Source organism: Triturus cristatus, chromosome 6 (assembly GCF_964204655.1).
Source record: "Triturus cristatus chromosome 6, aTriCri1.1, whole genome shotgun sequence".
NCBI classification, from domain to species: domain Eukaryota; kingdom Metazoa; phylum Chordata; class Amphibia; order Caudata; family Salamandridae; genus Triturus; species Triturus cristatus.
This window is the reverse complement of record NC_140589.1, coordinates 883,590,545-883,612,622: the sequence shown is the minus strand read 5'-3', so window position 1 is coordinate 883,612,622 and position 22,078 is coordinate 883,590,545. Positions and strand designations below refer to the sequence as shown.

General features: G+C 46.0%; 23 non-coding genes across 23 annotated transcripts; 12 read left to right on the top strand and 11 right to left on the bottom strand.

Annotated features, from left to right (window-relative positions):
* Positions 1-368: 368 nt before the first annotated feature.
* TRNAR-ACG (transfer RNA arginine (anticodon ACG)) lies at positions 369-441 on the top strand. Its single transcript has one exon. It is a non-coding gene; the product is annotated as a tRNA-Arg (tRNA).
* A 1,007-nt stretch (positions 442-1,448) lies between these two features.
* On the bottom strand, positions 1,449-1,555 carry LOC146819614 (U6 spliceosomal RNA). The gene has a single exon (XR_014964187.1). It is a non-coding gene; the product is annotated as a U6 spliceosomal RNA (small nuclear RNA).
* A 772-nt stretch (positions 1,556-2,327) lies between these two features.
* Positions 2,328-2,400, top strand: TRNAR-ACG (transfer RNA arginine (anticodon ACG)). The gene has a single exon. It is a non-coding gene; the product is annotated as a tRNA-Arg (tRNA).
* A 1,006-nt stretch (positions 2,401-3,406) lies between these two features.
* LOC146819612 (U6 spliceosomal RNA) lies at positions 3,407-3,513 on the bottom strand. Its single transcript, XR_014964186.1, has one exon. It is a non-coding gene; the product is annotated as a U6 spliceosomal RNA (small nuclear RNA).
* A 772-nt stretch (positions 3,514-4,285) lies between these two features.
* On the top strand, positions 4,286-4,358 carry TRNAR-ACG (transfer RNA arginine (anticodon ACG)). Its single transcript has one exon. It is a non-coding gene; the product is annotated as a tRNA-Arg (tRNA).
* Positions 4,359-5,364: 1,006 nt separating this feature from the next.
* Positions 5,365-5,471, bottom strand: LOC146819610 (U6 spliceosomal RNA). Its single transcript, XR_014964184.1, has one exon. It is a non-coding gene; the product is annotated as a U6 spliceosomal RNA (small nuclear RNA).
* Positions 5,472-6,245: 774 nt separating this feature from the next.
* TRNAR-ACG (transfer RNA arginine (anticodon ACG)) lies at positions 6,246-6,318 on the top strand. Its single transcript has one exon. It is a non-coding gene; the product is annotated as a tRNA-Arg (tRNA).
* A 1,007-nt stretch (positions 6,319-7,325) lies between these two features.
* LOC146819608 (U6 spliceosomal RNA) lies at positions 7,326-7,432 on the bottom strand. The gene has a single exon (XR_014964183.1). It is a non-coding gene; the product is annotated as a U6 spliceosomal RNA (small nuclear RNA).
* A 774-nt stretch (positions 7,433-8,206) lies between these two features.
* Positions 8,207-8,279, top strand: TRNAR-ACG (transfer RNA arginine (anticodon ACG)). The gene has a single exon. It is a non-coding gene; the product is annotated as a tRNA-Arg (tRNA).
* Positions 8,280-9,285: 1,006 nt separating this feature from the next.
* Positions 9,286-9,392, bottom strand: LOC146819606 (U6 spliceosomal RNA). The gene has a single exon (XR_014964182.1). It is a non-coding gene; the product is annotated as a U6 spliceosomal RNA (small nuclear RNA).
* Positions 9,393-10,164: 772 nt separating this feature from the next.
* TRNAR-ACG (transfer RNA arginine (anticodon ACG)) lies at positions 10,165-10,237 on the top strand. Its single transcript has one exon. It is a non-coding gene; the product is annotated as a tRNA-Arg (tRNA).
* Positions 10,238-11,243: 1,006 nt separating this feature from the next.
* Positions 11,244-11,350, bottom strand: LOC146819604 (U6 spliceosomal RNA). The gene has a single exon (XR_014964181.1). It is a non-coding gene; the product is annotated as a U6 spliceosomal RNA (small nuclear RNA).
* Positions 11,351-12,128: 778 nt separating this feature from the next.
* On the top strand, positions 12,129-12,201 carry TRNAR-ACG (transfer RNA arginine (anticodon ACG)). Its single transcript has one exon. It is a non-coding gene; the product is annotated as a tRNA-Arg (tRNA).
* Positions 12,202-13,208: 1,007 nt separating this feature from the next.
* Positions 13,209-13,315, bottom strand: LOC146819602 (U6 spliceosomal RNA). The gene has a single exon (XR_014964180.1). It is a non-coding gene; the product is annotated as a U6 spliceosomal RNA (small nuclear RNA).
* A 772-nt stretch (positions 13,316-14,087) lies between these two features.
* Positions 14,088-14,160, top strand: TRNAR-ACG (transfer RNA arginine (anticodon ACG)). The gene has a single exon. It is a non-coding gene; the product is annotated as a tRNA-Arg (tRNA).
* Positions 14,161-15,166: 1,006 nt separating this feature from the next.
* Positions 15,167-15,273, bottom strand: LOC146819600 (U6 spliceosomal RNA). The gene has a single exon (XR_014964179.1). It is a non-coding gene; the product is annotated as a U6 spliceosomal RNA (small nuclear RNA).
* Positions 15,274-16,045: 772 nt separating this feature from the next.
* Positions 16,046-16,118, top strand: TRNAR-ACG (transfer RNA arginine (anticodon ACG)). Its single transcript has one exon. It is a non-coding gene; the product is annotated as a tRNA-Arg (tRNA).
* A 1,006-nt stretch (positions 16,119-17,124) lies between these two features.
* On the bottom strand, positions 17,125-17,231 carry LOC146819598 (U6 spliceosomal RNA). Its single transcript, XR_014964178.1, has one exon. It is a non-coding gene; the product is annotated as a U6 spliceosomal RNA (small nuclear RNA).
* Positions 17,232-18,003: 772 nt separating this feature from the next.
* On the top strand, positions 18,004-18,076 carry TRNAR-ACG (transfer RNA arginine (anticodon ACG)). The gene has a single exon. It is a non-coding gene; the product is annotated as a tRNA-Arg (tRNA).
* A 1,006-nt stretch (positions 18,077-19,082) lies between these two features.
* On the bottom strand, positions 19,083-19,189 carry LOC146819596 (U6 spliceosomal RNA). The gene has a single exon (XR_014964177.1). It is a non-coding gene; the product is annotated as a U6 spliceosomal RNA (small nuclear RNA).
* Positions 19,190-19,957: 768 nt separating this feature from the next.
* Positions 19,958-20,030, top strand: TRNAR-ACG (transfer RNA arginine (anticodon ACG)). Its single transcript has one exon. It is a non-coding gene; the product is annotated as a tRNA-Arg (tRNA).
* Positions 20,031-21,027: 997 nt separating this feature from the next.
* LOC146819594 (U6 spliceosomal RNA) lies at positions 21,028-21,134 on the bottom strand. Its single transcript, XR_014964176.1, has one exon. It is a non-coding gene; the product is annotated as a U6 spliceosomal RNA (small nuclear RNA).
* A 784-nt stretch (positions 21,135-21,918) lies between these two features.
* Positions 21,919-21,991, top strand: TRNAR-ACG (transfer RNA arginine (anticodon ACG)). The gene has a single exon. It is a non-coding gene; the product is annotated as a tRNA-Arg (tRNA).
* Positions 21,992-22,078: the final 87 nt, after the last annotated feature.

Here is a 22,078-nt window from a genome sequence, read left to right as displayed (position 1 = left end):
TAAACACTTTATTGTTGTACCCGCCTGCTGATTAAGGAGTCCTCAAGATCAGCTCCACACAGACGTGGAACTGATGATGTTAATGCAGAATATTTAAGAAACTGAGGCTGATCTAAAACATTTCCTTGGACCTAGGACCATTTCCCCTGACTTTTAGGTCCTTCGTCCTCCTAAAGTCCTTTGTATAAGTTAGGAACACCTGACAGAACAGAATTTCAGGAGGTCAGGTGGGTTTACTTGTGTCTTCTGGTTGTGAGCAGTAAACGTGGCTAAAAAGGTTGATGGAATGGTGTTTTAAAACACACACACACACACACACACACAACTTCTGGTCCTCTTAAGGACAAAAGTATGGGTAATCCTACATGGGGCCAGTGGCGCAATGGATAACGCGTCTGACTACGGATCAGAAGATTGTAGGTTCGACTCCTATCTGGCTCGAAAGGGTCATAGGTCCCTGTTTTATGGTATTCCTGTGGAATTCTTATTTACCTCAGACTTGTTGTAGGTTCAATCTTCTCGAGCAGGACTCATCCAGCAGTCGTTCCATGGTAGGGCTGCAGTAATAGGACCACGGCTAGTTAAAAGTTTCCCATTTGCTGCTGGATTCTATGTGAAGGCCGTCATGTGGTGTGCTGCTTTTGTATTTCAACATGGGTCTCTGAGTCTCTAAACTAGGAAAAAATCTTGTTGAGAAAAGTGTGTGTGAGAGGGTCTGTGGGTGCAGGCAGGTGTGTGCACTTGAGTGCTGACCCATTTACATGTGTGAGAGGGACAAGCAAATTGCCTGTGGGATGTAGGCCTACAACTGGAACCAAGCAGCCAGGCAGAACCACAGGTAAGGAGAGAGGAAGGCAGTTCATTATTAGAGCAGGATCATGAGCATCTTGCCCTGCTCCCTTCTGCCCGATCGGCCACGATCGGCCAAGACCTCTCTATTAGGGTGGAGGGTGAACATTTCTTGGACCTCAGAAACTGAGGGATGCAGCGCCGATATGTCCTCCAAGGGCCTAGAGGACCTGGTGCCCAATCATGCCTGGTGTTTTTCAGCTTACCCGACCAATCTGGTTGCAAGGCGGATTTTAACAGTACTGCTGAAAAGGGACTCCCAGACAGCCCTGAGGCCATCATTTGCATAGGCCCTCCCCTTCTCTTTTCTCTTGCTTCCCACAAAGCAACGCATCGCTGGCAGCAGTATAGATTTGGGGGTTGTGAAGAATAATGACAGGGAGGCTGAAGAAGGGAAAGAAAAGTCCCAGAAGTCCTGCAGGCTTCCTTGCTAAATGCAGCTGGCCATAGAGTGCACCTTCATTACTGCGAGGTAAATACATTAAAAATGTTGAGGAGAGACAAATTGAAAAATAGATATTAGGAGGAAAGCACTGGAACCTGCTTTATTATTTCAATTAGTCTTGAAAACATAGAACATTTCTCTCCTGAAAGCTGGTAAAAATATGGAACGCTTCACGAATTTGCGTGTCATCCTTGCGCAGGGGCCATGCTAATCTTCTCTGTATCGTTCCAATTTTAGTATATGTGCCGCCGAAGCGAGCACACTTCATTGATGAACCTACAATGTTTATAAACTCTCTAAATCTACGGTCTCTAGACATAGGGTGGCCTGGCAGAGATGCTCGTATGGCCAGTAAGCATTCAAATCTGAGCCAATGGGCAAAAATGCATGAAGAGTAACAATCCATTATTCTTCACTGCATTTGTGGTCCAAGACTTCACCAATTGGAAGTATGTAGATTATGCCAGGGTTGCAAAGGCTCATGGTTCAGGCTACTGACAAGGAACATTGTGACATCATGCTGCCTGTGGAACAGTGATATCAAAGGTGAGACAGCTGCACAGTAGGTTAGGTGAAGGGCTCTGAGAGGTGAAAGGCAGCATGCTTGGGTCCCTGGACAAGGTGAGCCTATGACAAGGTGTCTGAATTTTCGCCTGTATTGTAATATTAAACACTTTATTGTTGTACCCGCCTGCTGATTAAGGAGTCCTCAAGATCAGCTCCACACAGACGTGGAACTGATGATGTTAATGCAGAATATTTAAGAAACTGAGGCTGATCTAAAACATTTCCTTGGACCTAGGACCATTTCCCCTGACTTTTAGGTCCTTCGTCCTCCTAAAGTCCTTTGTATAAGTTAGGAACACCTGACAGAACAGAATTTCAGGAGGTCAGGTGGGTTTACTTGTGTCTTCTGGTTGTGAGCAGTAAACGTGGCTAAAAAGGTTGATGGAATGGTGTTTTAAAACACACACACACACACACACACAACTTCTGGTCCTCTTAAGGACAAAAGTATGGGTAATCCTACATGGGGCCAGTGGCGCAATGGATAACGCGTCTGACTACGGATCAGAAGATTGTAGGTTCGACTCCTATCTGGCTCGAAAGGGTCATAGGTCCCTGTTTTATGGTATTCCTGTGGAATTCTTATTTACCTCAGACTTGTTGTAGGTTCAATCTTCTCGAGCAGGACTCATCCAGCAGTCGTTCCATGGTAGGGCTGCAGTAATAGGACCACGGCTAGTTAAAAGTTTCCCATTTGCTGCTGGATTCTATGTGAAGGCCGTCATGTGGTGTGCTGCTTTTGTATTTCAACATGGGTCTCTGAGTCTCTAAACTAGGAAAAAATCTTGTTGAGAAAAGTGTGTGTGAGAGGGTCTGTGGGTGCAGGCAGGTGTGTGCACTTGAGTGCTGACCCATTTACATGTGTGAGAGGGACAAGCAAATTGCCTGTGGGATGTAGGCCTACAACTGGAACCAAGCAGCCAGGCAGAACCACAGGTAAGGAGAGAGGAAGGCAGTTCATTATTAGAGCAGGATCATGAGCATCTTGCCCTGCTCCCTTCTGCCCGATCGGCCACGATCGGCCAAGACCTCTCTATTAGGGTGGAGGGTGAACATTTCTTGGACCTCAGAAACTGAGGGATGCAGCGCCGATATGTCCTCCAAGGGCCTAGAGGACCTGGTGCCCAATCATGCCTGGTGTTTTTCAGCTTACCCGACCAATCTGGTTGCAAGGCGGATTTTAACAGTACTGCTGAAAAGGGACTCCCAGACAGCCGTGAGGCCATCATTTGCATAGGCCCTCCCCTTCTCTTTCTCTTGCTTCCCACAAAGCAACGCATCGCTGGCAGCAGTATAGATTTGGGGGTTGTGAAGAATAATGACAGGGAGGCTGAAGAAGGGAAAGAAAAGTCCCAGAAGTCCTGCAGGCTTCCTTGCTAAATGCAGCTGGCCATAGAGTGCACCTTCATTACTGCGAGGTAAATACATAAAAAATGTTGAGGAGAGACAAATTGAAAAATAGATATTAGGAGGAAAGCACTGGAACCTGCTTTATTATTACAATTAGTCTTGAAAACATAGAACATTTCTCTCCTGAAAGCTGGTAAAAATATGGAACGCTTCACGAATTTGCGTGTCATCCTTGCGCAGGGGCCATGCTAATCTTCTCTGTATCGTTCCAATTTTAGTATATGTGCCGCCGAAGCGAGCACACTTCATTGATGAACCTACAATGTTTATAAACTCTCTAAATCTACGGTCTCTAGACATAGGGTGGCCTGGCAGAGATGCTCGTATGGCCAGCAAGCATTCAAATCTGAGCCAATGGGCAAAAATGCATGAAGAGTAACAATCCATTATTCTTCACTGCATTTGTGGTCCAAGACTTCACCAATTGGAAGTATGTAGATTATGCCAGGGTTGCAAAGGCTCATGGTTCAGGCTACTGACAAGGAACATTGTGACATCATGCTGCCTGTGGAACAGTGATATTAAAGGTGAGACAGCTGCACAGTAGGTTAGGTGAAGGGCTCTGAGAGGTGAAAGGCAGCATGCTTGGGTCCCTGGACAAGGTGAGCCTATGACAAGGTGTCTGAATTTTCGCCTGTATTGTAATATTAAACACTTTATTGTTGTACCCGCCTGCTGATTAAGGAGTCCTCAAGATCAGCTCCACACAGACGTGGAACTGATGATGTTAATGCAGAATATTTAAGAAACTGAGGCTGATCTAAAACATTTCCTTGGACCTAGGACCATTTCCCCTGACTTTTAGGTCCTTCGTCCTCCTAAAGTCCTTTGTATAAGTTAGGAACACCTGACAGAACAGAATTTCAGGAGGTCAGGTGGGTTTACTTGTGTCTTCTGGTTGTGAGCAGTAAACGTGGCTAAAAAGGTTGATGGAATGGTGTTTTAAAACACACACACACACACACACACAACTTCTGGTCCTCTTAAGGACAAAAGTATGGGTAATCCTACATGGGGCCAGTGGCGCAATGGATAACGCGTCTGACTACGGATCAGAAGATTGTAGGTTCGACTCCTATCTGGCTCGAAAGGGTCATAGGTCCCTGTTTTATGGTATTCCTGTGGAATTCTTATTTACCTCAGACTTGTTGTAGGTTCAATCTTCTCGAGCAGGACTCATCCAGCAGTCGTTCCATGGTAGGGCTGCAGTAATAGGACCACGGCTAGTTAAAAGTTTCCCATTTGCTGCTGGATTCTATGTGAAGGCCGTCATGTGGTGTGCTGCTTTTGTATTTCAACATGGGTCTCTGAGTCTCTAAACTAGGAAAAAATCTTGTTGAGAAAAGTGTGTGTGAGAGGGTCTGTGGGTGCAGGCAGGTGTGTGCACTTGAGTGCTGACCCATTTACATGTGTGAGAGGGACAAGCAAATTGCCTGTGGGATGTAGGCCTACAACTGGAACCAAGCAGCCAGGCAGAACCACAGGTAAGGAGAGAGGAAGGCAGTTCATTATTAGAGCAGGATCATGAGCATCTTGCCCTGCTCCCTTCTGCCCGATCGGCCACGATCGGCCAAGACCTCTCTATTAGGGTGGAGGGTGAACATTTCTTGGACCTCAGAAACTGAGGGATGCAGCGCCGATATGTCCTCCAAGGGCCTAGAGGACCTGGTGCCCAATCATGCCTGGTGTTTTTCAGCTTACCCGACCAATCTGGTTGCAAGGCGGATTTTAACAGTACTGCTGAAAAGGGACTCCCAGACAGCCGTGAGGCCATCATTTGCATAGGCCCTCCCCTTCTCTTTCTCTTGCTTCCCACAAAGCAACGCATCGCTGGCAGCAGTATAGATTTGGGGGTTGTGAAGAATAATGACAGGGAGGCTGAAGAAGGGAAAGAAAAGTCCCAGAAGTCCTGCAGGCTTCCTTGCTAAATGCAGCTGGCCATAGAGTGCACCTTCATTACTGCGAGGTAAATACATTAAAAATGTTGAGGAGAGACAAATTGAAAAATAGATATTAGGAGGAAAGCACTGGAACCTGCTTTATTATTTCAATTAGTCTTGAAAACATAGAACATTTCTCTCCTGAAAGCTGGTAAAAATATGGAACGCTTCACGAATTTGCGTGTCATCCTTGCGCAGGGGCCATGCTAATCTTCTCTGTATCGTTCCAATTTTAGTATATGTGCCGCCGAAGCGAGCACACTTCATTGATGAACCTACAATGTTTATAAACTCTCTAAATCTACGGTCTCTAGACATAGGGTGGCCTGGCAGAGATGCTCGTATGGCCAGTAAGCATTCAAATCTGAGCCAATGGGCAAAAATGCATGAAGAGTAACAATCCATTATTCTTCACTGCATTTGTGGTCCAAGACTTCACCAATTGGAAGTATGTAGATTATGCCAGGGTTGCAAAGGCTCATGGTTCAGGCTACTGACAAGGAACATTGTGACATCATGCTGCCTGTGGAACAGTGATATTAAAGGTGAGACAGCTGCACAGTAGGTTAGGTGAAGGGCTCTGAGAGGTGAAAGGCAGCATGCTTGGGTCCCTGGACAAGGTGAGCCTATGACAAGGTGTCTGAATTTTCGCCTGTATTGTAATATTAAACACTTTATTGTTGTACCCGCCTGCTGATTAAGGAGTCCTCAAGATCAGCTCCACACAGACGTGGAACTGATGATGTTAATGCAGAATATTTAAGAAACTGAGGCTGATCTAAAACATTTCCTTGGACCTAGGACCATTTCCCCTGACTTTTAGGTCCTTCGTCCTCCTAAAGTCCTTTGTATAAGTTAGGAACACCTGACAGAACAGAATTTCAGGAGGTCAGGTGGGTTTACTTGTGTCTTCTGGTTGTGAGCAGTAAACGTGGCTAAAAAGGTTGATGGAATGGTGTTTTAAAACACACACACACACACACACACACAACTTCTGGTCCTCTTAAGGACAAAAGTATGGGTAATCCTACATGGGGCCAGTGGCGCAATGGATAACGCGTCTGACTACGGATCAGAAGATTGTAGGTTCGACTCCTATCTGGCTCGAAAGGGTCATAGGTCCCTGTTTTATGGTATTCCTGTGGAATTCTTATTTACCTCAGACTTGTTGTAGGTTCAATCTTCTCGAGCAGGACTCATCCAGCAGTCGTTCCATGGTAGGGCTGCAGTAATAGGACCACGGCTAGTTAAAAGTTTCCCATTTGCTGCTGGATTCTATGTGAAGGCCGTCATGTGGTGTGCTGCTTTTGTATTTCAACATGGGTCTCTGAGTCTCTAAACTAGGAAAAAATCTTGTTGAGAAAAGTGTGTGTGAGAGGGTCTGTGGGTGCAGGCAGGTGTGTGCACTTGAGTGCTGACCCATTTACATGTGTGAGAGGGACAAGCAAATTGCCTGTGGGATGTAGGCCTACAACTGGAACCAAGCAGCCAGGCAGAACCACAGGTAAGGAGAGAGGAAGGCAGTTCATTATTAGAGCAGGATCATGAGCATCTTGCCCTGCTCCCTTCTGCCCCGATCGGCCACGATCGGCCAAGACCTCTCTATTAGGGTGGAGGGTGAACATTTCTTGGACCTCAGAAACTGAGGGATGCAGCGCCGATATGTCCTCCAAGGGCCTAGAGGACCTGGTGCCCAATCATGCCTGGTGTTTTTCAGCTTACCCGACCAATCTGGTTGCAAGGCGGATTTTAACAGTACTGCTGAAAAGGGACTCCCAGACAGCCCTGAGGCCATCATTTGCATAGGCCCTCCCCTTCTCTTTCTCTTGCTTCCCACAAAGCAACGCATCGCTGGCAGCAGTATAGATTTGGGGGTTGTGAAGAATAATGACAGGGAGGCTGAAGAAGGGAAAGAAAAGTCCCAGAAGTCCTGCAGGCTTCCTTGCTAAATGCAGCTGGCCATAGAGTGCACCTTCATTACTGCGAGGTAAATACATTAAAAATGTTGAGGAGAGACAAATTGAAAAATAGATATTAGGAGGAAAGCACTGGAACCTGCTTTATTATTTCAATTAGTCTTGAAAACATAGAACATTTCTCTCCTGAAAGCTGGTAAAAATATGGAACGCTTCACGAATTTGCGTGTCATCCTTGCGCAGGGGCCATGCTAATCTTCTCTGTATCGTTCCAATTTTAGTATATGTGCCGCCGAAGCGAGCACACTTCATTGATGAACCTACAATGTTTATAAACTCTCTAAATCTACGGTCTCTAGACATAGGGTGGCCTGGCAGAGATGCTCGTATGGCCAGTAAGCATTCAAATCTGAGCCAATGGGCAAAAATGCATGAAGAGTAACAATCCATTATTCTTCACTGCATTTGTGGTCCAAGACTTCACCAATTGGAAGTATGTAGATTATGCCAGGGTTGCAAAGGCTCATGGTTCAGGCTACTGACAAGGAACATTGTGACATCATGCTGCCTGTGGAACAGTGATATTAAAGGTGAGACAGCTGCACAGTAGGTTAGGTGAAGGGCTCTGAGAGGTGAAAGGCAGCATGCTTGGGTCCCTGGACAAGGTGAGCCTATGACAAGGTGTCTGAATTTTCGCCTGTATTGTAATATTAAACACTTTATTGTTGTACCCGCCTGCTGATTAAGGAGTCCTCAAGATCAGCTCCACACAGACGTGGAACTGATGATGTTAATGCAGAATATTTAAGAAACTGAGGCTGATCTAAAACATTTCCTTGGACCTAGGACCATTTCCCCTGACTTTTAGGTCCTTCGTCCTCCTAAAGTCCTTTGTATAAGTTAGGAACACCTGACAGAACAGAATTTCAGGAGGTCAGGTGGGTTTACTTGTGTCTTCTGGTTGTGAGCAGTAAACGTGGCTAAAAAGGTTGATGGAATGGTGTTTTAAAACACACACACACACACACACACACAACTTCTGGTCCTCTTAAGGACAAAAGTATGGGTAATCCTACATGGGGCCAGTGGCGCAATGGATAACGCGTCTGACTACGGATCAGAAGATTGTAGGTTCGACTCCTATCTGGCTCGAAAGGGTCATAGGTCCCTGTTTTATGGTATTCCTGTGGAATTCTTATTTACCTCAGACTTGTTGTAGGTTCAATCTTCTCGAGCAGGACTCATCCAGCAGTCGTTCCATGGTAGGGCTGCAGTAATAGGACCACGGCTAGTTAAAAGTTTCCCATTTGCTGCTGGATTCTATGTGAAGGCCGTCATGTGGTGTGCTGCTTTTGTATTTCAACATGGGTCTCTGAGTCTCTAAACTAGGAAAAAATCTTGTTGAGAAAAGTGTGTGTGAGAGGGTCTGTGGGTGCAGGCAGGTGTGTGCACTTGAGTGCTGACCCATTTACATGTGTGAGAGGGACAAGCAAATTGCCTGTGGGATGTAGGCCTACAACTGGAACCAAGCAGCCAGGCAGAACCACAGGTAAGGAGAGAGGAAGGCAGTTCATTATTAGAGCAGGATCATGAGCATCTTGCCCTGCTCCCTTCTGCCCGATCGGCCACGATCGGCCAAGACCTCTCTATTAGGGTGGAGGGTGAACATTTCTTGGACCTCAGAAACTGAGGGATGCAGCGCCGATATGTCCTCCAAGGGCCTAGAGGACCTGGTGCCCAATCATGCCTGGTGTTTTTCAGCTTACCCGACCAATCTGGTTGCAAGGCGGATTTTAACAGTACTGCTGAAAAGGGACTCCCAGACAGCCCTGAGGCCATCATTTGCATAGGCCCTCCCCTTCTCTTTCTCTTGCTTCCCACAAAGCAACGCATCGCTGGCAGCAGTATAGATTTGGGGGTTGTGAAGAATAATGACAGGGAGGCTGAAGAAGGGAAAGAAAAGTCCCAGAAGTCCTGCAGGCTTCCTTGCTAAATGCAGCTGGCCATAGAGTGCACCTTCATTACTGCGAGGTAAATACATTAAAAATGTTGAGGAGAGACAAATTGAAAAATAGATATTAGGAGGAAAGCACTGGAACCTGCTTTATTATTTCAATTAGTCTTGAAAACATAGAACATTTCTCTCCTGAAAGCTGGTAAAAATATGGAACGCTTCACGAATTTGCGTGTCATCCTTGCGCAGGGGCCATGCTAATCTTCTCTGTATCGTTCCAATTTTAGTATATGTGCCGCCGAAGCGAGCACACTTCATTGATGAACCTACAATGTTTATAAACTCTCTAAATCTACGGTCTCTAGACATAGGGTGGCCTGGCAGAGATGCTCGTATGGCCAGTAAGCATTCAAATCTGAGCCAATGGGCAAAAATGCATGAAGAGTAACAATCCATTATTCTTCACTGCATTTGTGGTCCAAGACTTCACCAATTGGAAGTATGTAGATTATGCCAGGGTTGCAAAGGCTCATGGTTCAGGCTACTGACAAGGAACATTGTGACATCATGCTGCCTGTGGAACAGTGATATCAAAGGTGAGACAGCTGCACAGTAGGTTAGGTGAAGGGCTCTGAGAGGTGAAAGGCAGCATGCTTGGGTCCCTGGACAAGGTGAGCCTATGACAAGGTGTCTGAATTTTCGCCTGTATTGTAATATTAAACACTTTATTGTTGTACCCGCCTGCTGATTAAGGAGTCCTCAAGATCAGCTCCACACAGACGTGGAACTGATGATGTTAATGCAGAATATTTAAGAAACTGAGGCTGATCTAAAACATTTCCTTGGACCTAGGACCATTTCCCCTGACTTTTAGGTCCTTCGTCCTCCTAAAGTCCTTTGTATAAGTTAGGAACACCTGACAGAACAGAATTTCAGGAGGTCAGGTGGGTTTACTTGTGTCTTCTGGTTGTGAGCAGTAAACGTGGCTAAAAAGGTTGATGGAATGGTGTTTTAAAACACACACACACACACACACACAACTTCTGGTCCTCTTAAGGACAAAAGTATGGGTAATCCTACATGGGGCCAGTGGCGCAATGGATAACGCGTCTGACTACGGATCAGAAGATTGTAGGTTCGACTCCTATCTGGCTCGAAAGGGTCATAGGTCCCTGTTTTATGGTATTCCTGTGGAATTCTTATTTACCTCAGACTTGTTGTAGGTTCAATCTTCTCGAGCAGGACTCATCCAGCAGTCGTTCCATGGTAGGGCTGCAGTAATAGGACCACGGCTAGTTAAAAGTTTCCCATTTGCTGCTGGATTCTATGTGAAGGCCGTCATGTGGTGTGCTGCTTTTGTATTTCAACATGGGTCTCTGAGTCTCTAAACTAGGAAAAAATCTTGTTGAGAAAAGTGTGTGTGAGAGGGTCTGTGGGTGCAGGCAGGTGTGTGCACTTGAGTGCTGACCCATTTACATGTGTGAGAGGGACAAGCAAATTGCCTGTGGGATGTAGGCCTACAACTGGAACCAAGCAGCCAGGCAGAACCACAGGTAAGGAGAGAGGAAGGCAGTTCATTATTAGAGCAGGATCATGAGCATCTTGCCCTGCTCCCTTCTGCCCGATCGGCCACGATCGGCCAAGACCTCTCTATTAGGGTGGAGGGTGAACATTTCTTGGACCTCAGAAACTGAGGGATGCAGCGCCGATATGTCCTCCAAGGGCCTAGAGGACCTGGTGCCCAATCATGCCTGGTGTTTTTCAGCTTACCCGACCAATCTGGTTGCAAGGCGGATTTTAACAGTACTGCTGAAAAGGGACTCCCAGACAGCCGTGAGGCCATCATTTGCATAGGCCCTCCCCTTCTCTTTCTCTTGCTTCCCACAAAGCAACGCATCGCTGGCAGCAGTATAGATTTGGGGGTTGTGAAGAATAATGACAGGGAGGCTGAAGAAGGGAAAGAAAAGTCCCAGAAGTCCTGCAGGCTTCCTTGCTAAATGCAGCTGGCCATAGAGTGCACCTTCATTACTGCGAGGTAAATACATTAAAAATGTTGAGGAGAGACAAATTGAAAAATAGATATTAGGAGGAAAGCACTGGAACCTGCTTTATTATTTCAATTAGTCTTGAAAACATAGAACATTTCTCTCCTGAAAGCTGGTAAAAATATGGAACGCTTCACGAATTTGCGTGTCATCCTTGCGCAGGGGCCATGCTAATCTTCTCTGTATCGTTCCAATTTTAGTATATGTGCCGCCGAAGCGAGCACACTTCATTGATGAACCTACAATGTTTATAAACTCTCTAAATCTACGGTCTCTAGACATAGGGTGGCCTGGCAGAGATGCTCGTATGGCCAGTAAGCATTCAAATCTGAGCCAATGGGCAAAAATGCATGAAGAGTAACAATCCATTATTCTTCACTGCATTTGTGGTCCAAGACTTCACCAATTGGAAGTATGTAGATTATGCCAGGGTTGCAAAGGCTCATGGTTCAGGCTACTGACAAGGAACATTGTGACATCATGCTGCCTGTGGAACAGTGATATTAAAGGTGAGACAGCTGCACAGTAGGTTAGGTGAAGGGCTCTGAGAGGTGAAAGGCAGCATGCTTGGGTCCCTGGACAAGGTGAGCCTATGACAAGGTGTCTGAATTTTCGCCTGTATTGTAATATTAAACACTTTATTGTTGTACCCGCCTGCTGATTAAGGAGTCCTCAAGATCAGCTCCACACAGACGTGGAACTGATGATGTTAATGCAGAATATTTAAGAAACTGAGGCTGATCTAAAACATTTCCTTGGACCTAGGACCATTTCCCCTGACTTTTAGGTCCTTCGTCCTCCTAAAGTCCTTTGTATAAGTTAGGAACACCTGACAGAACAGAATTTCAGGAGGTCAGGTGGGTTTACTTGTGTCTTCTGGTTGTGAGCAGTAAACGTGGCTAAAAAGGTTGATGGAATGGTGTTTTAAAACACACACACACACACACACACACACACAACTTCTGGTCCTCTTAAGGACAAAAGTATGGGTAATCCTACATGGGGCCAGTGGCGCAATGGATAACGCGTCTGACTACGGATCAGAAGATTGTAGGTTCGACTCCTATCTGGCTCGAAAGGGTCATAGGTCCCTGTTTTATGGTATTCCTGTGGAATTCTTATTTACCTCAGACTTGTTGTAGGTTCAATATTCTCGAGCAGGACTCATCCAGCAGTCGTTCCATGGTAGGGCTGCAGTAATAGGACCACGGCTAGTTAAAAGTTTCCCATTTGCTGCTGGATTCTATGTGAAGGCCGTCATGTGGTGTGCTGCTTTTGTATTTCAACATGGGTCTCTGAGTCTCTAAACTAGGAAAAAATCTTGTTGAGAAAAGTGTGTGTGAGAGGGTCTGTGGGTGCAGGCAGGTGTGTGCACTTGAGTGCTGACCCATTTACATGTGTGAGAGGGACAAGCAAATTGCCTGTGGGATGTAGGCCTACAACTGGAACCAAGCAGCCAGGCAGAACCACAGGTAAGGAGAGAGGAAGGCAGTTCATTATTAGAGCAGGATCATGAGCATCTTGCCCTGCTCCCTTCTGCCCCGATCGGCCACGATCGGCCAAGACCTCTCTATTAGGGTGGAGGGTGAACATTTCTTGGACCTCAGAAACTGAGGGATGCAGCGCCGATATGTCCTCCAAGGGCCTAGAGGACCTGGTGCCCAATCATGCCTGGTGTTTTTCAGCTTACCCGACCAATCTGGTTGCAAGGCGGATTTTAACAGTACTGCTGAAAAGGGACTCCCAGACAGCCCTGAGGCCATCATTTGCATAGGCCCTCCCCTTCTCTTTCTCTTGCTTCCCACAAAGCAACGCATCGCTGGCAGCAGTATAGATTTGGGGGTTGTGAAGAATAATGACAGGGAGGCTGAAGAAGGGAAAGAAAAGTCCCAGAAGTCCTGCAGGCTTCCTTGCTAAATGCAGCTGGCCATAGAGTGCACCTTCATTACTGCGAGGTAAATACATTAAAAATGTTGAGGAGAGACAAATTGAAAAATAGATATTAGGAGGAAAGCACTGGAACCTGCTTTATTATTTCAATTAGTCTTGAAAACATAGAACATTTCTCTCCTGAAAGCTGGTAAAAATATGGAACGCTTCACGAATTTGCGTGTCATCCTTGCGCAGGGGCCATGCTAATCTTCTCTGTATCGTTCCAATTTTAGTATATGTGCCGCCGAAGCGAGCACACTTCATTGATGAACCTACAATGTTTATAAACTCTCTAAATCTACGGTCTCTAGACATAGGGTGGCCTGGCAGAGATGCTCGTATGGCCAGTAAGCATTCAAATCCGAGCCAATGGGCAAAAATGCATGAAGAGTAACAATCCATTATTCTTCACTGCATTTGTGGTCCAGGACTTCACCAATTGGAAGTATGTAGATTATGCCAGGGTTGCAAAGGCTCATGGTTCAGGCTACTGACAAGGAACATTGTGACATCATGCTGCCTGTGGAACAGTGATATTAAAGGTGAGACAGCTGCACAGTAGGTTAGGTGAAGGGCTCTGAGAGGTGAAAGGCAGCATGCTTGGGTCCCTGGACAAGGTGAGCCTATGACAAGGTGTCTGAATTTTCGCCTGTATTGTAATATTAAACACTTTATTGTTGTACCCGCCTGCTGATTAAGGAGTCCTCAAGATCAGCTCCACACAGACGTGGAACTGATGATGTTAATGCAGAATATTTAAGAAACTGAGGCTGATCTAAAACATTTCCTTGGACCTAGGACCATTTCCCCTGACTTTTAGGTCCTTCGTCCTCCTAAAGTCCTTTGTATAAGTTAGGAACACCTGACAGAACAGAATTTCAGGAGGTCAGGTGGGTTTACTTGTGTCTTCTGGTTGTGAGCAGTAAACGTGGCTAAAAAGGTTGATGGAATGGTGTTTTAAAACACACACACACACACACACACAACTTCTGGTCCTCTTAAGGACAAAAGTATGGGTAATCCTACATGGGGCCAGTGGCGCAATGGATAACGCGTCTGACTACGGATCAGAAGATTGTAGGTTCGACTCCTATCTGGCTCGAAAGGGTCATAGGTCCCTGTTTTATGGTATTCCTGTGGAATTCTTATTTACCTCAGACTTGTTGTAGGTTCAATATTCTCGAGCAGGACTCATCCAGCAGTCGTTCCATGGTAGGGCTGCAGTAATAGGACCACGGCTAGTTAAAAGTTTCCCATTTGCTGCTGGATTCTATGTGAAGGCCGTCATGTGGTGTGCTGCTTTTGTATTTCAACATGGGTCTCTGAGTCTCTAAACTAGGAAAAAATCTTGTTGAGAAAAGTGTGTGTGAGAGGGTCTGTGGGTGCAGGCAGGTGTGTGCACTTGAGTGCTGACCCATTTACATGTGTGAGAGGGACAAGCAAATTGCCTGTGGGATGTAGGCCTACAACTGGAACCAAGCAGCCAGGCAGAACCACAGGTAAGGAGAGAGGAAGGCAGTTCATTATTAGAGCAGGATCATGAGCATCTTGCCCTGCTCCCTTCTGCCCGATCGGCCACGATCGGCCAAGACCTCTCTATTAGGGTGGAGGGTGAACATTTCTTGGACCTCAGAAACTGAGGGATGCAGCGCCGATATGTCCTCCAAGGGCCTAGAGGACCTGGTGCCCAATCATGCCTGGTGTTTTTCAGCTTACCCGACCAATCTGGTTGCAAGGCGGATTTTAACAGTACTGCTGAAAAGGGACTCCCAGACAGCCCTGAGGCCATCATTTGCATAGGCCCTCCCCTTCTCTTTCTCTTGCTTCCCACAAAGCAACGCATCGCTGGCAGCAGTATAGATTTGGGGGTTGTGAAGAATAATGACAGGGAGGCTGAAGAAGGGAAAGAAAAGTCCCAGAAGTCCTGCAGGCTTCCTTGCTAAATGCAGCTGGCCATAGAGTGCACCTTCATTACTGCGAGGTAAATACATAAAAAATGTTGAGGAGAGACAAATTGAAAAATAGATATTAGGAGGAAAGCACTGGAACCTGCTTTATTATTACAATTAGTCTTGAAAACATAGAACATTTCTCTCCTGAAAGCTGGTAAAAATATGGAACGCTTCACGAATTTGCGTGTCATCCTTGCGCAGGGGCCATGCTAATCTTCTCTGTATCGTTCCAATTTTAGTATATGTGCCGCCGAAGCGAGCACACTTCATTGATGAACCTACAATGTTTATAAACTCTCTAAATCTACGGTCTCTAGACATAGGGTGGCCTGGCAGAGATGCTCGTATGGCCAGCAAGCATTCAAATCTGAGCCAATGGGCAAAAATGCATGAAGAGTAACAATCCATTATTCTTCACTGCATTTGTGGTCCAAGACTTCACCAATTGGAAGTATGTAGATTATGCCAGGGTTGCAAAGGCTCATGGTTCAGGCTACTGACAAGGAACATTGTGACATCATGCTGCCTGTGGAACAGTGATATTAAAGGTGAGACAGCTGCACAGTAGGTTAGGTGAAGGGCTCTGAGAGGTGAAAGGCAGCATGCTTGGGTCCCTGGACAAGGTGAGCCTATGACAAGGTGTCTGAATTTTCGCCTGTATTGTAATATTAAACACTTTATTGTTGTACCCGCCTGCTGATTAAGGAGTCCTCAAGATCAGCTCCACACAGACGTGGAACTGATGATGTTAATGCAGAATATTTAAGAAACTGAGGCTGATCTAAAACATTTCCTTGGACCTAGGACCATTTCCCCTGACTTTTAGGTCCTTCGTCCTCCTAAAGTCCTTTGTATAAGTTAGGAACACCTGACAGAACAGAATTTCAGGAGGTCAGGTGGGTTTACTTGTGTCTTCTGGTTGTGAGCAGTAAACGTGGCTAAAAAGGTTGATGGAATGGTGTTTTAAAACACACACACACACACACACACAACTTCTGGTCCTCTTAAGGACAAAAGTATGGGTAATCCTACATGGGGCCAGTGGCGCAATGGATAACGCGTCTGACTACGGATCAGAAGATTGTAGGTTCGACTCCTATCTGGCTCGAAAGGGTCATAGGTCCCTGTTTTATGGTATTCCTGTGGAATTCTTATTTACCTCAGACTTGTTGTAGGTTCAATCTTCTCGAGCAGGACTCATCCAGCAGTCGTTCCATGGTAGGGCTGCAGTAATAGGACCACGGCTAGTTAAAAGTTTCCCATTTGCTGCTGGATTCTATGTGAAGGCCGTCATGTGGTGTGCTGCTTTTGTATTTCAACATGGGTCTCTGAGTCTCTAAACTAGGAAAAAATCTTGTTGAGAAAAGTGTGTGTGAGAGGGTCTGTGGGTGCAGGCAGGTGTGTGCACTTGAGTGCTGACCCATTTACATGTGTGAGAGGGACAAGCAAATTGCCTGTGGGATGTAGGCCTACAACTGGAACCAAGCAGCCAGGCAGAACCACAGGTAAGGAGAGAGGAAGGCAGTTCATTATTAGAGCAGGATCATGAGCATCTTGCCCTGCTCCCTTCTGCCCGATCGGCCACGATCGGCCAAGACCTCTCTATTAGGGTGGAGGGTGAACATTTCTTGGACCTCAGAAACTGAGGGATGCAGCGCCGATATGTCCTCCAAGGGCCTAGAGGACCTGGTGCCCAATCATGCCTGGTGTTTTTCAGCTTACCCGACCAATCTGGTTGCAAGGCGGATTTTAACAGTACTGCTGAAAAGGGACTCCCAGACAGCCCTGAGGCCATCATTTGCATAGGCCCTCCCCTTCTCTTTCTCTTGCTTCCCACAAAGCAACGCATCGCTGGCAGCAGTATAGATTTGGGGGTTGTGAAGAATAATGACAGGGAGGCTGAAGAAGGGAAAGAAAAGTCCCAGAAGTCCTGCAGGCTTCCTTGCTAAATGCAGCTGGCCATAGAGTGCACCTTCATTACTGCGAGGTAAATACATTAAAAATGTTGAGGAGAGACAAATTGAAAAATAGATATTAGGAGGAAAGCACTGGAACCTGCTTTATTATTTCAATTAGTCTTGAAAACATAGAACATTTCTCTCCTGAAAGCTGGTAAAAATATGGAACGCTTCACGAATTTGCGTGTCATCCTTGCGCAGGGGCCATGCTAATCTTCTCTGTATCGTTCCAATTTTAGTATATGTGCCGCCGAAGCGAGCACACTTCATTGATGAACCTACAATGTTTATAAACTCTCTAAATCTACGGTCTCTAGACATAGGGTGGCCTGGCAGAGATGCTCGTATGGCCAGTAAGCATTCAAATCTGAGCCAATGGGCAAAAATGCATGAAGAGTAACAATCCATTATTCTTCACTGCATTTGTGGTCCAAGACTTCACCAATTGGAAGTATGTAGATTATGCCAGGGTTGCAAAGGCTCATGGTTCAGGCTACTGACAAGGAACATTGTGACATCATGCTGCCTGTGGAACAGTGATATTAAAGGTGAGACAGCTGCACAGTAGGTTAGGTGAAGGGCTCTGAGAGGTGAAAGGCAGCATGCTTGGGTCCCTGGACAAGGTGAGCCTATGACAAGGTGTCTGAATTTTCGCCTGTATTGTAATATTAAACACTTTATTGTTGTACCCGCCTGCTGATTAAGGAGTCCTCAAGATCAGCTCCACACAGACGTGGAACTGATGATGTTAATGCAGAATATTTAAGAAACTGAGGCTGATCTAAAACATTTCCTTGGACCTAGGACCATTTCCCCTGACTTTTAGGTCCTTCGTCCTCCTAAAGTCCTTTGTATAAGTTAGGAACACCTGACAGAACAGAATTTCAGGAGGTCAGGTGGGTTTACTTGTGTCTTCTGGTTGTGAGCAGTAAACGTGGCTAAAAAGGTTGATGGAATGGTGTTTTAAAACACACACACACACACACACACAACTTCTGGTCCTCTTAAGGACAAAAGTATGGGTAATCCTACATGGGGCCAGTGGCGCAATGGATAACGCGTCTGACTACGGATCAGAAGATTGTAGGTTCGACTCCTATCTGGCTCGAAAGGGTCATAGGTCCCTGTTTTATGGTATTCCTGTGGAATTCTTATTTACCTCAGACTTGTTGTAGGTTCAATCTTCTCGAGCAGGACTCATCCAGCAGTCGTTCCATGGTAGGGCTGCAGTAATAGGACCACGGCTAGTTAAAAGTTTCCCATTTGCTGCTGGATTCTATGTGAAGGCCGTCATGTGGTGTGCTGCTTTTGTATTTCAACATGGGTCTCTGAGTCTCTAAACTAGGAAAAAATCTTGTTGAGAAAAGTGTGTGTGAGAGGGTCTGTGGGTGCAGGCAGGTGTGTGCACTTGAGTGCTGACCCATTTACATGTGTGAGAGGGACAAGCAAATTGCCTGTGGGATGTAGGCCTACAACTGGAACCAAGCAGCCAGGCAGAACCACAGGTAAGGAGAGAGGAAGGCAGTTCATTATTAGAGCAGGATCATGAGCATCTTGCCCTGCTCCCTTCTGCCCGATCGGCCACGATCGGCCAAGACCTCTCTATTAGGGTGGAGGGTGAACATTTCTTGGACCTCAGAAACTGAGGGATGCAGCGCCGATATGTCCTCCAAGGGCCTAGAGGACCTGGTGCCCAATCATGCCTGGTGTTTTTCAGCTTACCCGACCAATCTGGTTGCAAGGCGGATTTTAACAGTACTGCTGAAAAGGGACTCCCAGACAGCCCTGAGGCCATCATTTGCATAGGCCCTCCCCTTCTCTTTCTCTTGCTTCCCACAAAGCAACGCATCGCTGGCAGCAGTATAGATTTGGGGGTTGTGAAGAATAATGACAGGGAGGCTGAAGAAGGGAAAGAAAAGTCCCAGAAGTCCTGCAGGCTTCCTTGCTAAATGCAGCTGGCCATAGAGTGCACCTTCATTACTGCGAGGTAAATACATTAAAAATGTTGAGGAGAGACAAATTGAAAAATAGATATTAGGAGGAAAGCACTGGAACCTGCTTTATTATTTCAATTAGTCTTGAAAACATAGAACATTTCTCTCCTGAAAGCTGGTAAAAATATGGAACGCTTCACGAATTTGCGTGTCATCCTTGCGCAGGGGCCATGCTAATCTTCTCTGTATCGTTCCAATTTTAGTATATGTGCCGCCGAAGCGAGCACACTTCATTGATGAACCTACAATGTTTATAAACTCTCTAAATCTACGGTCTCTAGACATAGGGTGGCCTGGCAGAGATGCTCGTATGGCCAGTAAGCATTCAAATCTGAGCCAATGGGCAAAAATGCATGAAGAGTAACAATCCATTATTCTTCACTGCATTTGTGGTCCAAGACTTCACCAATTGGAAGTATGTAGATTATGCCAGGGTTGCAAAGGCTCATGGTTCAGGCTACTGACAAGGAACATTGTGACATCATGCTGCCTGTGGAACAGTGATATTAAAGGTGAGACAGCTGCACAGTAGGTTAGGTGAAGGGCTCTGAGAGGTGAAAGGCAGCATGCTTGGGTCCCTGGACAAGGTGAGCCTATGACAAGGTGTCTGAATTTTCGCCTGTATTGTAATATTAAACACTTTATTGTTGTACCCGCCTGCTGATTAAGGAGTCCTCAAGATCAGCTCCACACAGACGTGGAACTGATGATGTTAATGCAGAATATTTAAGAAACTGAGGCTGATCTAAAACATTTCCTTGGACCTAGGACCATTTCCCCTAACTTTTAGGTCCTTCGTCCTCCTAAAGTCCTTTGTATAAGTTAGGAACACCTGACAGAACAGAATTTCAGGAGGTCAGGTGGGTTTACTTGTGTCTTCTGGTTGTGAGCAGTAAACGTGGCTAAAAAGGTTGATGGAATGGTGTTTTAAAACACACACACACACACACAACTTCTGGTCCTCTTAAGGACAAAAGTATGGGTAATCCTACATGGGGCCAGTGGCGCAATGGATAACGCGTCTGACTACGGATCAGAAGATTGTAGGTTCGACTCCTATCTGGCTCGAAAGGGTCATAGGTCCCTGTTTTATGGTATTCCTGTGGAATTCTTATTTACCTCAGACTTGTTGTAGGTTCAATATTCTCGAGCAGGACTCATCCAGCAGTCGTTCCATGGTAGGGCTGCAGTAATAGGACCACGGCTAGTTAAAAGTTTCCCATTTGCTGCTGGATTCTATGTGAAGGCCGTCATGTGGTGTGCTGCTTTTGTATTTCAACATGGGTCTCTGAGTCTCTAAACTAGGAAAAAATCTTGTTGAGAAAAGTGTGTGTGAGAGGGTCTGTGGGTGCAGGCAGGTGTGTGCACTTGAGTGCTGACCCATTTACATGTGTGAGAGGGACAAGCAAATTGCCTGTGGGATGTAGGCCTACAACTGGAACCAAGCAGCCAGGCAGAACCACAGGTAAGGAGAGAGGAAGGCAGTTCATTATTAGAGCAGGATCATGAGCATCTTGCCCTGCTCCCTTCTGCCCCGATCGGCCACGACCTCTCTATTAGGGTGGAGGGTGAACATTTCTTGGACCTCAGAAACTGAGGGATGCAGCGCCGATATGTCCTCCAAGGGCCTAGAGGACCTGGTGCCCAATCATGCCTGGTGTTTTTCAGCTTACCCGACCAATCTGGTTGCAAGGCGGATTTTAACAGTACTGCTGAAAAGGGACTCCCAGACAGCCCTGAGGCCATCATTTGCATAGGCCCTCCCCTTCTCTTTCTCTTGCTTCCCACAAAGCAACGCATCGCTGGCAGCAGTATAGATTTGGGGGTTGTGAAGAATAATGACAGGGAGGCTGAAGAAGGGAAAGAAAAGTCCCAGAAGTCCTGCAGGCTTCCTTGCTAAATGCAGCTGGCCATAGAGTGCACCTTCATTACTGCGAGGTAAATACATTAAAAATGTTGAGGAGAGACAAATTGAAAAATAGATATTAGGAGGAAAGCACTGGAACCTGCTTTATTATTTCAATTAGTCTTGAAAACATAGAACATTTCTCTCCTGAAAGCTGGTAAAAATATGGAACGCTTCACGAATTTGCGTGTCATCCTTGCGCAGGGGCCATGCTAATCTTCTCTGTATCGTTCCAATTTTAGTATATGTGCCGCCGAAGCGAGCACACTTCATTGATGAACCTACAATGTTTATAAACTCTCTAAATCTACGGTCTCTAGACATAGGGTGGCCTGGCAGAGATGCTCGTATGGCCAGTAAGCATTCAAATCTGAGCCAATGGGCAAAAATGCATGAAGAGTAACAATCCATTATTCTTCACTGCATTTGTGGTCCAAGACTTCACCAATTGGAAGTATGTAGATTATGCCAGGGTTGCAAAGGCTCATGGTTCAGGCTACTGACAAGGAACATTGTGACATCATGCTGCCTGTGGAACAGTGATATTAAAGGTGAGACAGCTGCACAGTAGGTTAGGTGAAGGGCTCTGAGAGGTGAAAGGCAGCATGCTTGGGTCCCTGGACAAGGTGAGCCTATGACAAGGTGTCTGAATTTTCGCCTGTATTGTAATATTAAACACTTTATTGTTGTACCCGCCTGCTGATTAAGGAGTCCTCAAGATCAGCTCCACACAGACGTGGAACTGATGATGTTAATGCAGAATATTTAAGAAACTGAGGCTGATCTAAAACATTTCCTTGGACCTAGGACCATTTCCCCTGACTTTTAGGTCCTTCGTCCTCCTAAAGTCCTTTGTATAAGTTAGGAACACCTGACAGAACAGAATTTCAGGAGGTCAGGTGGGTTTACTTGTGTCTTCTGGTTGTGAGCAGTAAACGTGGCTAAAAAGGTTGATGGAATGGTGTTTTAAAACACACACACACACACACACACACACACACACACAACTTCTGGTCCTCTTAAGGACAAAAGTATGGGTAATCCTACATGGGGCCAGTGGCGCAATGGATAACGCGTCTGACTACGGATCAGAAGATTGTAGGTTCGACTCCTATCTGGCTCGAAAGGGTCATAGGTCCCTGTTTTATGGTATTCCTGTGGAATTCTTATTTACCTCAGACTTGTTGTAGGTTCAATATTCTCGAGCAGG